Source organism: Elephas maximus, chromosome 4, assembly GCF_024166365.1.
Source record: "Elephas maximus indicus isolate mEleMax1 chromosome 4, mEleMax1 primary haplotype, whole genome shotgun sequence".
In the NCBI taxonomy this organism is placed as follows: domain Eukaryota; kingdom Metazoa; phylum Chordata; class Mammalia; order Proboscidea; family Elephantidae; genus Elephas; species Elephas maximus.
This window is the reverse complement of record NC_064822.1, coordinates 45,846,748-45,861,433: the sequence shown is the minus strand read 5'-3', so window position 1 is coordinate 45,861,433 and position 14,686 is coordinate 45,846,748. Positions and strand designations below refer to the sequence as shown.

The following is a 14,686-nucleotide window of genomic DNA, read 5'->3' as shown; positions in this document are numbered from 1 at the left end:
TTCTAGAATACGGGGGTGGGGGGGGAACCGTATCCATTGCTGTCGAGTCAATTTCAACCCATTGTGACCTACAGGACAGAGCAGAACTGCCCCATAGGGTTTCCAAGGAGTGGCAGGTAGATTTGAACGGCTGATCTTTTGGTTAGCAGCTAAGCTCTTTAACCACTGTGCCACCAGGGCTCCAGAATACTAAGGAAAAATTAATTATTTAATTAATTCTCTCACAATTTTTAACTACATGGTGTCAGTTTCTATTTGAAGAACTTCTATTATTCTTCTGTGAACTCTTCCATCTTTATCATTCAAGATAGTAAGTAGTTCTTCAACTAAAAATAAAACCGTCAAGGATTTTTTCCAGTATTTTTGTGTTCAAATGGCTTCAGAACCCTCTTGCTACGTGACACCTAAAAATGTTTGGTAAAATACAAGAAACATTCTTAAGAAACTAAGAGAAATCCTCAGAGACCAAAAAATGAAGTAGAAGCACAAATACAGAGTGGTAAGTAGACAATGAAGTTGGCAACTGCCCTAGAAACATTTGACAATCTTCCATAACCAAGCTGTACTGTTCAATACTATAGCCACTATACACATATGGATACTTAAATTTAAATTAATTGAAATTAAATTAACTAAAAGTAAACCTCAATGAACAGGTTCAGTAGATTAGATACACTGACGAGAGAATTAAGGAATCAGATGAAAGATCTGAAATTATCCAGAATGTAACAAAGAGATGAAAATATAAAGGAAAATTGAGACATGGAAAATAGGCTTAAAACATCTTATATGTATACCTAATCAGAGTTTTAGAGATGAGGGAGATGCAATATGCAAAGAGAAAATGGCTGAGAATTTTCTTGAATTGGTGAAAAATACTAATACATATATTCAAGTTCAACAAATTCTAAAACATATAAATTACAAAGAAATTGACAGCTAGATATATTGTAATAAAAAACCCAATGCCATCAAATCGATTCCAACTCATGGCAACCCTGTAGAACCAAGTAGAACTGCCTCATAGCATTTTCAAGGCTGTCAATCTTTATGCCACATCTTTCTCCCTCGGAGCAGCTGGAGGGTTCTAACCACCGACCTTTTAGTTAGCAGCCAAGTGCTTTAACTACTGTGCCACCAGGTGTTCTCCAACATATCATAATAGAACTCTAAAACACCAAAGACAGCAAATTCTTCACAGAAACCAGAAAAAAAGGTGGATTATTTACAAAGGAACAGTTAGACTTTACAGTTGATTCATCGACTACGACAATGGAAGTCAGAAGACAGTGGAATAGTATCTTCTAAGTGGTAAGAGGAAATAGCTGTTAAGCTATAATTGTATACACAACTCAGCTAAACATTTTTTTCAAGAAGCAAAACAAAGACAGTTTCAGACACAAACTGGAGAGATTTACTATAAACAGACCCTCATTAATGATGCTTCTAAGATTATAGTTCACAAAGATAGAAAACGATGCCAAAAGAAAGTTCTGAAATATAGGACAGAATAGTGAGAAAATATTAAACATAAGTAAATGTAAAGATCTTAGTTATCTAGTGCTGCTATAACCAAAATACCACAAGTGGATGGCTTTAACAAACAGAAATTTATTCTCTCATAATCTAGGAAGCTAGAAGTTTGAATTCAGGGTACCAGCTCCCAGGGAAGGCTTTCTTACTCTGTCATTTGCGGTGGAAAGTCCTTGTCATCAATCTTCACCTAGCCTAGGAGCACCTCAGCACAGGGACCCCAGGTCCAAAAGATGTGCTTCACTTCCAGCTCTGCTTTCATGGTGGCGTGAGGTCCCACTCCTCTCTGCTCAATTCTCTTTTATATTTCAAAAGAGACTGACTGTAGACTGAGTCCCGCCTCATGAACAAAAGTGTCTCTAATCCTGACTCATTAACATCATAGAGGTTAAGGTTTACAACACATAGGATAATCACATCAGATTACAAAATGGTGGACAACCATACAATACTGGGAATTATGGCCTAGCCAAGTTGACACACCTTTTTTTTTTTTAATTTTTATTGTGCTTTAACTGAAAGTTTACAAAACAAATCAGTCTCTCATACAAAAATTTATATACATCTTGCTATATTCTCCTAGTTGCTCTCCCCCTAATAAGACAGCACACTCCTCCTCTCCACCCTCTATTTCCATGTTCATTCAGCCAGCTTCTGTCCCCCTCTGCCCTCTCATCTCCCCTCCAAACAGGAGCGTCCCACATAGTCTCATGTGTCTACTTCATCCAAGAAGTTCACTCCTCATCAGTTTTATTTTCTTATAGTCCAGTCTAATCCCTGTCTGAAGAGTTGGCTTTGGGAATGGTTCCTGTCTTGGGCTAACAAAAAGTCTGGGGACCATGATCTCCAGGGTCCTTCTAGTCTCAGTCAGACCATTAAGTCTGGTCTTTTTACAAGAATTTGAGGTCTGCATCCCACTGCTCTCCTGCTCCATCAGGGATTCTCTGTTATGTTCCCTGTCAGGGCAGTCATCAGTTGTAGAAGGCACCGTCTAATTCCTCTGGTCTCAGGCTGACATAGTCTCTGATTTATGATGACACACATTTCTGAAGGACACAGTTCAACCCATAACAGTAAACAAACGCTAGAGGTACAATTTCTAAGTTGAAGAATTACAAAAAGAATTTAAACTACTGAACAAAAACAACATATAAAACCTAAAAGCAAACAGAACCAAACCCAGTGCCGTTGAGTCGATTCCGACTCACAGCAACCCTACAGGACAGGGTAGAACTGCCCCATAGTTTTCACCACCCATCTGTCAATTTGTCGTACTGTGGTAGCTTACGTGTTGCTGTGATGCTAGAAGCTAGGCCACCGGTATTTCAAATACCAGCGGGGTCACTCATGGTGGACAGATTTTCACAGAGCTTCCAGACTAACACAGTTTAGACCTGGTGAATTCTGAAGGTTAGCCACAACAGAACATTTCTGGGTCACAACAGAACATTTCTGGGTCACAACAGAACACTGTCCGACTTGCTTGCTTTGAGGAAATCAGTCGCTAGCGGAGAACATCATGTTTAGCAAAATAGAGGCGAGGGAGACCCTTGGTGAGGTGGATTGGCACAACAGCCACAACTATGGACTAGAACATGCTAGTGATCTTAAGGATGACATAGGACAAGGCGACATCTTGTCCTGTTGTACATAAAGTCACCATGAGTTGGAGTCTGCTCAACGGCAGCTATCTATCCTTACCTATGTATGTTTAGACATATATGCAAATGTGTCAGAATAGACTTGGCAGCTAACAACAATGAAACTATAAAGAAAAGCAAGGAAATGTTAGACCCCAAATTAAAGCTGATGGTTTCCTCAAGGCAGTAGTAGGACAGGAGTAGGGAAATGTAATGATCAGGTAAGGTATTGGTAATGTTCTATTCCTTCAGCTGGGGGAAGGGACAATATGGACATGAATACAAAGAAGTCTTTAGGTAACATTATTACATATAGTCTTTTGTACGAATGTAATATTTTATAGCATTTTAATGTGAAAAGCAAAATTTTTCAATAAAATTCAGAAATGTAATGGTTGTAAGTAAAATCAGTAAATCCATATGACCACAAGTATAAAGGAGTTAAATGTACCTACAATCTTCAAGCCATAATTAAGAGAGAGACAGAATTGTAGTGAGTCAATTATTTCTTAAAAGACAAATGCAAATGATAGCTAGTTCCCCTACAAATTGCAAAATATCTTTTATGTGAAAGACTGATGATTATACATTATCCACGTGTAGAAGCAGCTGGCCTACCCAAAGAGTTGTATCATGCATGCTGTCTGATCTCAGCTGTCTAATCACTAAAGATTCTGACCTCACCTTCACAGTTGTGCAATTCAAGCTCATTTTCTTGCAGAAATTCCTAGGCCCTACTTTTCAAAATTGCTATTTGTTAAAATACCACTCTAAAAAAAGGGCTTTAAAATTTTTCCTTCACTGAAGCATTATACATAACAGAAAAAATATATATAAACAACTTAAATGTCCAATAATAAGAGACTGATTAAATGAATTGTTCATATATATGTAATGGACTCTCACGCATCAATCAAAAATGCGTCAAAGAAATTTAATGACAGTGAATGAGTGAAAGAATGAATGCTCTGCAATGTGCTTGACATAGCTTTATCACAGAGAAATATCTGCTGCTAACCAAAAGGTCGGTGGTTCGAACCCACCAGCCACTCCATGGCAGAAGGATGTGGCAGTCTGCTTCCGTAAATATTCACAGCCTTCAAAACCCTAGTGAGCAGCTCTACTCTGCCCCATAAGGTTGTTATGAGTCGGGAATCAATTCAATGGCAGTGGGTTTGGTTTTTTTGGTTTTAGTATCAGAAGTGATTTCTCAACCAATTAAAATTTTTTCCCAAAGGTTCATACACCAATACTTAAATGATTAATGTTCAGTTTTAAAATTCATAGCAGACAGAAAATATATAAATTTATTATTCATTCGATAAATATTGAATGGCCAGCTACTATGAGCCAGACAGTGTTATGGGCACTGTAGACACAGTCATGAAGAAAACAAAGAACTTACCCTCATAGAACCTATATTAGAGTAATTCTAGAACTTTCTTTTCTTAATTCATATTCGCAGTCCCTTAGTTCAAAAATATATGTTCAGAGCAGATTCTACCAAGTAATGTCTTCTCATTCCTGATAAAGAATAACCTCAGTTAATATTAAAGTCACTATTCGTTCACACAGAAGGTCCTACCAGTGTACTTTCACAATTTTTGGGCTTTCTAAAAATGAATGCTCTTTCTGCAATTAGTACGCCTGAAATACAACGCTAAATTCCCACAGCTATAAGTATTTTCCTAGCTCATGAGAAGGAAAGCAAAGCTTCCGTCATTGCTATAGCGAAAGGAGGTTTGTTTATCTTGTTCACTAAATCAACAAAGTACTTCCTGTTAATAAGATCAAAGAACGAGATGGGCCTAATAGCAAAATAAGAGATCGTTTGTTTTCTTCGGTTTGTTTACACATGTATGTTAATGAAGCATGAGATAAGATGGAGGTCAAATTTCCCCTTCTACAGGTAGAATTTACATTAGGCTTCCAGGAGGACTTATCGAATTCTAACGACTTTACACCTGTCAACATGTCAACTTCTAGGTATTCAGGAAAACAAATGTCTTTTCTAAGTCTTAAAGTTAAGTTCTAAGTATTTAAGGAAACAAATGCCCTTTCCAAGTCTTCTTTAACTTATCTCAGTTATAAAGGCACAAGCCTTTCTAAAGTGGCTTTTAACTTGTTTACATGTCATACTAGTAAATTCTACCAAACATTTAAAGAAATGATACCAATTCTCTACAAACTGTTCCAAAAAATAGAAGCAGAGTGAACACTTCCTAACTCATTCTATGAAGCCAGGAATACCTCAATACTGAAACCTGACAAAAACATAACAAAAATCACAGACCAGTCTCTCTCATGACCATGCCACTACACATCTATTAAACCAGCTGCCATTGAGTCAATTCTGATTCATGTGGGCAAGAGTAAAACTGTGTTCGAGAGGGTTTTCACTGGCCAATTTTTAGGAGGTACATCACCAGGCCTTTCTTCTGAGGCACCTCTGGGTGGACTCAAACCTCCAATCCAACCTTTCAGCTAGCAGCCAAGTACATTAACCACCTGCACCACCCAGGGACTCCACACACCTATTAAAAAAAAAAAAAAAGAAAAGAAAGGCTAACACCCAAACCACTGACAACTCCAAATGCTTAAGAGGTCGTGGAGCAACAAGGTCTCTCATTCATTGCTGATGGGGAATGCAAAATGGTACCGCCACTTTGGAAGACAGTTTGTCACAAAGCTAAGCATAGTTGTACCATACAACCCAGCACTTGTGCTCCTAGGAATTTACCCAAAGGAGCTGACAACTTATATCTACACAAAAACCTGTACTTAGATGTTTTTAGCAGTTCTATTCAAAACTGTCAAAAATTGGAAGCAACGCAGATGTTCTTCAACAGGTGAATGGATAAATAAACTGTAGAATATTTTCAGCAATGAAAAGAAGTTAACTCTCAAGCCATGAAAAACATGGAGGAACTTTAAATGCGTATTGCTAAATGAAAGAAGCCAGCGGAAAAGACTACATACTGTATGATTCCAACCATATGATATTCTGGAAATGGCAAAGCAAAACTATTAAAAAAAAAACTATAGAGACAGTAAAAAGGTCAGTGGTTGCCTGGGGTTGGCAGTGGGAGCAGAGAGGGAATAAAATGAATAATTCGCAAAGCACAGGGCATTTTTAGGATACTGCAACTATTCTGTGTGATACTATAATGATCAATACACGACATTATGCATTTGTCAAAACCCATAGAGCTGTACAACACAAAGAATGAATTTTAATGTAAACTATGGACTTGTTAGTAGTAATGAATCAATATTAGGTCATTGATTATAACAAATGTACCACACCAATGCATGATGTTAGTAATAGGAAAAACTGGGCAGAAGGAGAGGATGCATATGGGAACTCTCTGTACTTCTGCTCAATTTTTCTGTAAAATAAAACTGCTCTAAAAAATAGTCTGTTAACTGCATTGTACACATAAAAATTGTTGAAGTGCAAATGTTTCTTCATGATAAAATTTTTAAACATAGACTATCACTTTTTTAAACTAAAAAACAGGCACAGCAGATTTGCAAAACAACTACACTGAAATTCTAGAAATGAAAAACACAGTAACACAATTAAGAATCCAGAGAAAACATTTAACAGCAGATCAGACAGAGATGAAGACTAACTTAGTAAATTGTAAGACAGGTCAGAAGAAAATATCCAAAACAAAAAGAGAGACAGAGACAAAAGAACTGATCTAATACTATATAACTGAAGTCACAGAAAGACTAAGCAAGGGAATGGAGAAGAAGCAATATGTAAAGAGATGATGGCTGAGAACTTTCTGAAATTCATGAAAGATATCAAGTCACAACATCAAAAAACCCTACATACCCAAAGAGAATAAGAAAAAATAAATCAACTGAAACCCAAAGACAAAAAGAATATCGTAAAAATAGCCCAAAAAAGAAAAGATTAACAACAAAAATAAACTGTAGCTGGCTTTTCAGTAGAAACAAGGAAGACAAAATATAGAATAATCTCTCCAAAGTAGTAAAAGACACATACACACACACCCCAGTCTAGAATTCTACCAGGCAAAATATACCTTTCAAGAATGTGGGTGTCACTCCTAGGAATATTAAAAAAAAAAAAAAAAAATTTTTTTTTTTTTTTTTTTTAGAGAAATAAGATCCATCACATGAATAGACATATGCACACCCATGTTCATCACAGCATTATTATCTGTGAAACATCTCACAACATGGATGAATCTGGAGGGCATTATGCTGGGTAAAATAAATCAATCGCAAAAGAACAAATATTGTATATATGAGACCACTATTACAGAAACTCATGAAAACGTTTACACACAAAAATAAACAATCTTTGATGGTTACGAGGGGGTGAGGGGAGGGAAAAAACACTAAATACACAATAGGTAAGTAAGCAATTTTGGTGAAGGGTAAGACAGTACACAATACTGGGGAAGCCAGTACAACTTCACCAAAGCAAACTCATGGAAGCTCCGTAGACATAGCCAAACTCCCTGAGGTACTGAATTACTGGGCTGAGGCCTGGGGACCATGGTCTCAGGGAACACCTAGCTCGACTGGCATAACATAGTTTATAAAGAAAATGTTGTATATCCTACTTTGGTGAGTAGCCTTATCTTAAAAGCTTGCGAGCAGCCATCTAAGATACTCCACTGGTATAACCCCATCTGGAGCAAGAGATCATGAAGAAAACCAAAGACACAAGGGAAAGATTAGTCCAAAGGACTAAGGGACAACTACCACAGCCTCCACTGGACTAAGCCCAGCACACCTAGATGGTGCTTGGCTACCACCATCGACTGCTCTGTTCTGGTCAGAGCTGGAGAAAAATGTAGAACAAAATTCTAACTCACAAAAAAAAAAAAAAAAAAAAGACCAGACTTACTGGTCTGACAGAGACTGGAGAAACCCCAAGATTATGGCCCCCAAACTCCCTTTTAACTCAGTACTGACAGCACTCCTAATGTTCACCCCTCAGCCAAAGATCAGACAGGCCCATAAAACAAAATGAGGCTAAATCGCACATTAGCCCAGGTCAAGGACAAGAAGGCAGGAGGGGGACAGGAAAGTTGGTGATGGGGAACCAAAGATCGAGAAAGGGAAAGGGTTGACATGTCATGGGGCTGGCAACCAATGTCACAAAACAGTATGTGTATAAACTGTTCAATGAGAAAATGATTTGCTCTGTAAAACTTCACCTAAAAGAATTTTTTTTGAAGTGGGTAAAATAAAGACATTCTTAGACAAAGAAAAAGTTAAAAAATCTGTCAATACTAGATCCACTTTAAAGAAAATACTAAAGGGTATTTTTCAAGCAGAAGGAAAATGGTTCTAGATAGAAGGTCAGTGATATAGGAAGGAATTAATGAAAATAATGCAGTAAATCTAGTGGAAAAACAATACTATAAAGCAACAGAAATTAGTCTTGTACAGTTGAAAATATATATGTATCTAAAGACATGACAACTAAAGAAAAAATGAAATTAATTTTTTAAAAGGCCTGGCACTGCCTCAAAAAAGGGTAAAGTCCTAATTAATATCGCACTTTGATAAGTCAAGAATATATATAGGAATTTCTTAGGAAAATACTAAATGAATAGTAAAATATATATGTGTGTGTGTATACACACACACACATATCCCAAGATAATAAAACGGGAAAAAAAATGAAATAATTGTCCTTAAAAACCAATCCAAAACAAAGCTAGAAAGAGAAAAGGGACCACAGAACAGATGGAGCAAATATGTACTTTTTTAAATTAATTTTTAAACATTTATGTTTATAAATAATTATTATGTTCCAATTCATTATTTGTGATAATAGGCTCAGAGAAACACACAGAAACACCTAATTGCCCATCTCCCCCCACCCTAAACACACACATATACACCCCTAACCTTTATAGATTTTTTTCCATTGTAAGTAGCTTTTCAAAACCCTGGTGGCATAGTGGTTAAGTGCTACAGCAGCTAACCAAAAGGGTGGCAATTCCAATCCGCCAGGCACTCCTTGGAAACTCTATGGGGCAGTTCTACTCTGTCCTATAAAACCCACTGCCATAGGGTTGCTATAAGTCAGAATTGACTCAGTGGCAATGGATTTGGTAATGCGTTTTTTGTTATCATAGTCATGCTAACAAATACTTAACTGTCCAAAAACAGAATGAAAAGAAATAGGAACAAAAATCCTTGAGAGCTGTCATGGATTGAATTGTGTCCCCCCAAAATATGTGTCAACTTGGCCAGTTCATGATTCCCCAGTATTGTGTGACTGTCTACCACTCTGTCACCTGATGTGATTTTCCTATGTGTTGGAAATCCTACCTCTATGATGTTAATGAGGTGGAATTAGTGGCAGTTATGGTAATGAGGCAGGACTCAATCTACAAGATTAGATTTTATCTCAAGCCAATCTCTTTTGAGATATAAAAGAAAGAAGTGAGCAGAGAAACATGGGGACCTCATACCACTAAGAAACAAGTGCCAGGAGAATAGCACCTCCTTTGGACCCAGGATCCCTGTGCTGAGAAGTTCCTCAACTGGAGAGACTGATGACAAGGACCTTCTCCCAGAGTCAACAGAGAGAGAAAGCCTCCCCCTGGGGAGCTGGCACCCTAAATTTGGACTTCCGGCTTCCTAGACTGTGAGAGAATAAATTTGTTTGTTAAAGCCTTTCACTTGTGGTATTTCTCTTATAGCAGCACTAGATAACCGAGACAAGAGCCTACGGGCTTTATAAATATTATATTAATTCTATAATAAAATATTAATTTGTGAACACTAATCTACATATTACTATGAAATTAATACATTAAGAAGCTTAAAATTAATATCCCTTCATTTATTTCATAAAAAATCTTACCCTAACATTTAACACATTTGCTAGTTTAGTAAAAGGAAAACTCCAGTATAAAACTGCTCATAACTTTTTCTACATTTATATCAATGTCAGCAAGACACAGCTGCAAAGTGTGCATCAAAGAGTAATTAAAGAATTTCTTTAGAGGCAAAAACTCTCAAGCAAGCAAAAGATGCAATCCCAGAATTACTCTTAAACTTTCTTTAAGCAAATGAAACTACCTGCCATTTATTAAACATCTCTTTTTACAGTGGACTGCTACTACAGTTTTGTGAAGACTGGCATCCAACAGTTCGAACCCACCAGCTGCTCCATGAAAGAAGGATGCAGCAGTCCACATCGGTAAAGATTTACGGCCTTGGAAACCCTACAGGGTAGTTCTGCTCTATCCTATAGGGTCGCTGTGAGTTGGAATTGACTTGATGATAACAGGTTTGTTCAAAGGAAAAATGTAATCAAAATTAAATTAAAATACTATATTAAAGAAATCAAGGAACCTTTTAACATTTCAATTTTACACATATAGAAACTAACAAATAAACCAACCAAAGTTCTAAAAGTAAATGCCAAAGTGAACAGCTATTTCCAGGTCTCCTGTGGCTAAGCAAACCAGGCTGACTCCCCTTCTGTAATGGCTAGAATAAAACTGAGTCACTTCATTCAGATGACTTAAGTATGGTAATAGTCTTTTCTATATAGCACTGATTGATTATGTGCCTCGTATCGAACTAAAGGTGCCCTGGTGGCAAAGTGGTTAAGAGCTATAACCAAAAGGAATGTGGTTTGATTCCACCAGCTGCTCCTTGGAAACCCTATGGGGCAGTTTTACTCTGTCCAATAGGGCCGCTACGGGTTGGAACTGACTCCACGGCAACAAGTTTGGTTTTGGAGGAAACTAAGTAATATACAATCATTCTTACTCGATTTTCACAACAATCTCTTCAGGGACTGTGAACATGCTCTTCTCTCATCCCGAAAGTTTCCCACTCCTCCAATTCTCCTTGTCATCTACTACATCCTCCTCATCCTTCATGTCTTGCCTTACAAGTCAGTTCCTCAGAGAAGCTTGCCCTGACTCTCCCAAAACCAAGCTAGGTTCTCTAGTTATAGATATTATAGTTCCCTTTACTCTCCTCCAAAGGACTTATCCTACCTGTTGTTGAAAACAGGTGGAGCCCTGGTGGTGGAGTGGTTAAGAGCTACGGCTGCTAACCAAAAGATCAGCAGTTTGAATCCACCAGGCACTCCTGGGAAACCTTATGGGGCAGTTCTACTCTGTCCTATAGGGTTGCTATGACTCGGGATCAACTTGACAATAACGGGGTTTTTTGTTTTTTTTTTTTTTAACACAAGCTCCTGGGGTACACTGACAGCACTCGAGAAATACTTGAAGAAACAAACTAATGAATGCATGATTCTCTTCCATTTTAAAAAGACACAGGCTTTAAAAGGTTAAGTAATTTACATGAGGTGACACTGCCAGGAAATGGCACAGGCCAGTTGAGAATCCAAGTCTTTTTGACCAACTCCCATGCTCTTTATCACTGTACAATATTTAAGTGCACTAGAAGTCAAATTTCTTTCAAATTAATATTTTTGTATTGACTTGTACTGTAAAAATGGAAGACACCTTCCAAAAAGAAAAAAAAAAAAAGTCTCTAAATATAATTAAATCACATCCCAGAATGTAAAATGAAGGGGCCAACTATAACTTTCTGATAATTAATGGTCTGAGTGTTGTTAATGACAATACTACTATACTAGCTACAAAGTAAGAATGCTTAAAGTGAAATGGCAAATATAAGCCAAAAAATGCAATCACCGTCCCTTTCACTGGATCTGAAGTAGCAGTTCCCTAAGTTTTACTGTTTTGGCTAGGTGTTCTGCCAGCTTCAGACATTTCTAGCACTTTTTAACCAAAGTAATTTTGTTTGTTTTCAATTGCTACTAGTTTGAACAGACTGGCCTTTTCACCCATTTCCAATGCCTGCAAAATATAACAGTAATTTGAGATAGATGCCACATGGTGGCAAAGACTGACCAATGCAACCTATGCTTGGTGTTGGAGGCCAATACTGGGCCTGCTGTAGCTGGTAGTTATCCTGGTTCCCAATAAATGCTTGAGGATCATCTGTCAATTAACTGTTAGTGCCAAAACTGACACTTCACTTGCTGGCTTGTTTAACCAATGACAGTTGTCTTACTAGGAGTTATTTGCATGTCTACACATAGAGTCACCATGAGTGGGAATCAACTCTTGACAACTAACAACAATTTGCATGTCAAAACACTGTTAAAACTGGAAATGGGCTGTTCTTAACAGAAATATGTACAACAGAGGGTCTGACAGTCTAGTTAAAACAGTAAGTAGGCACTACCACTAAGATTCGGGGCCCAAAGTCTTCATGTTTGGCAAAGGACGCTTCTTTGAATGCCTTAGTGACAACTCATTAATTCCTTAAATACATAATAAGCAAAGGAATTTCTGTTAACTCAGGATACCTGTACTTGAAATTAAGACTATGCTTTTCCTTTCAAAGTTAATTTATATTGACTTATACTTTTTTTTTTTTTATACTTTAACTGCCTATGTAGAATACAAGGAGCCCTGGTTGCACAGTGGCTGAAAGGTCAACTGCGAACTAAAAAGGTCAGCTGTTTGAACCCACCAGCGGGAGAAAGATGTGGCAATCTGCTTCCTAAAGATTACATTTTTGGAAATCCTATTGAGCACACAACAACAAAATGTAGAATACAAAACCGATCTGGTCAACATTCATTAAAAAAAAAAAAAAAACTAGACCATATTTACAAATTTTAGTTAGTTTTAGGGTCTGACAGGGTGAGAAATAAAAGCAAATATGTCACTGTTCATTTGATTCTGGCTAATTTGTTAATTCTTATTAAGATGCCCTAACAAAAGAAAAAAGTACTCAGGCCTGCCCCTGACAGAACTTTCCAGAGAGTCAACATATTAGGGTGATCTCTAAAGTTCTGTCCAACTTTTCTGGGCTACGAAATATTGGATATCTAGCCCAAAGATTTAATTATCTGTATAAATGAGTTAATATAGGATTGAAATCACTTTCCTCCAGCAAGCAATACATTTAAGACGGTGGCCGACTAGTTTTCCATTTGTGTTGCATTATTTCCAATGATTGGGTATTGTTCCAATTCAGCAATCCTTCCCAGAACCATTAGGGACAGAGCACATTAAAGGCTACTGTCTAAATCTGCGAATTAAATGGAAAAATAAATAAAAGAGGTGGAGGATTAATCTTCAAATTGAAATTACAGAAGTGTCCACTCATTAATTCACGGACTTCTCGCATTTTCTGGCATTAAAATACCAGGGAATAACCGTTCTCACTCTTTAGAAACGCTGCACCATTACACAGTTGTTAGCTCCAAACTATTTTGCCAACTTTGCAAAGGCGCACAGATTCCAGGCTTCCCAGATCCCTCATTCAACCCATCCTCCCCTTGCCTAGTCGAAACAAAGTTCCGCGGCATCAAGGCAATAATTTAAAAAGAAAGAAGTTTGTCTCAGCCCTGCCCACTTGGTCTCTAGAGGACGCAACTGAAACTTGCAAAGGAGACACGTCTCCCCGGGGACCGAAACTTGCATCGGGGGGAGGGGGAGGCAGCGGGTTGCACCTCCCCCAGGATCTGGTCAACCCTGGCCCCTCCTACGAGCCCCGCTCCGTTTACCGTCAGATCCCCCTTCCTCCAGGTCCCCAGCAGACCCTCTCCGCACGCCCCGTGCGCTGCGCCCCGTCGCCCTGCTACGGCTTCCCCCCGACCCGCCGCGCCCCCCACCCGGCGCCCGCCAATCTGCCAATCACAGCCACAGAACGCTACAATCCAGGTTCCAAGGGGGCACCAAGGACAGTCCCGCACTCGTTTCCTGAAACCCCCGTCCCGGAGCCTGCCCCACTCAAGGGCTGACGGGGAGGGAGCCGCAGCCTCGTCCACCTCTTCCCGGGTCTGGGAATGGCGGCGTCCGGCTCCCCGGGGGCCAACACGAAGTCACTGCCCAGCGAGGAAAACCCAGGGAGACCGCCGCCGCCGCCGGCCGGGCACCTGCGATGGAAAATCAGGAAATGAAGTTACCTCAGGACTGTCCCGTCAGCAGAAGATGTAGGGAGTGGGCAGAGGGGAGTCCCGGGCCGCCAAGCAGGTCCCGCGCGGCTGCCGTGCGCGGCGGTGGCTGCTGCTACCGCAATGCCCTCCGCCCCATTGTTTCCCTTCCAAGAGGATCCCGGCGAAGCTGAGCCCGGGAACCAGGAAGTTCCCCGGCGCGACACCTCCTGCCGCCGCTATGGAAACGGCCCCCGCCTCCCAGGGCAGTTCGCCCGGGACCCCGCCTCCCTGCCGCCGGCCCCGCCCGCCTCACCGGCCGCGGCCAACCGTCGCCGCTGCGGCCGCAGCCGCCGCCATCTTGGCGCGGCCCGGGCTGCCCAGGCGGCCGCGGCTTTTCCCGGCGGCACGTGCGCGCCGTTCCCTCCGTCCGGGGGTTCGCGCAGCTCTCCAGTGGGCGCCGAGGCCCAGGAGGCACCCGGCGGTTCCCGGTCCGCGCGACCCTTTAACCCTGGTTCAGTTCCAAGTCAGCCTGGATGGAGGCGCAACTGATGGGGAACACATCAAG

At 39.8% G+C, this 14,686-nt stretch overlaps 1 protein-coding gene across 5 annotated transcripts in view; it reads right to left on the bottom strand.

Annotated features, from left to right (window-relative positions):
• Positions 1 to 14,418, bottom strand: part of USP6NL (USP6 N-terminal like) — a 183,693-nt gene extending 169,275 nt beyond the window's left edge. For 3 of the 5 annotated variants that reach the window (XM_049885064.1, XM_049885063.1, XM_049885062.1), the window contains exon 1: positions 14,152 to 14,417. The gene's annotated coding sequence lies outside the window, so the exon portion shown is untranslated. Of the gene's footprint in view, positions 1 to 14,151 lie in introns of all 5 variants that reach the window. The other 2 variants (XM_049885066.1, XM_049885065.1) reach the window with 1 other exon arrangement.
• Positions 14,419 to 14,686: the final 268 nt, after the last annotated feature.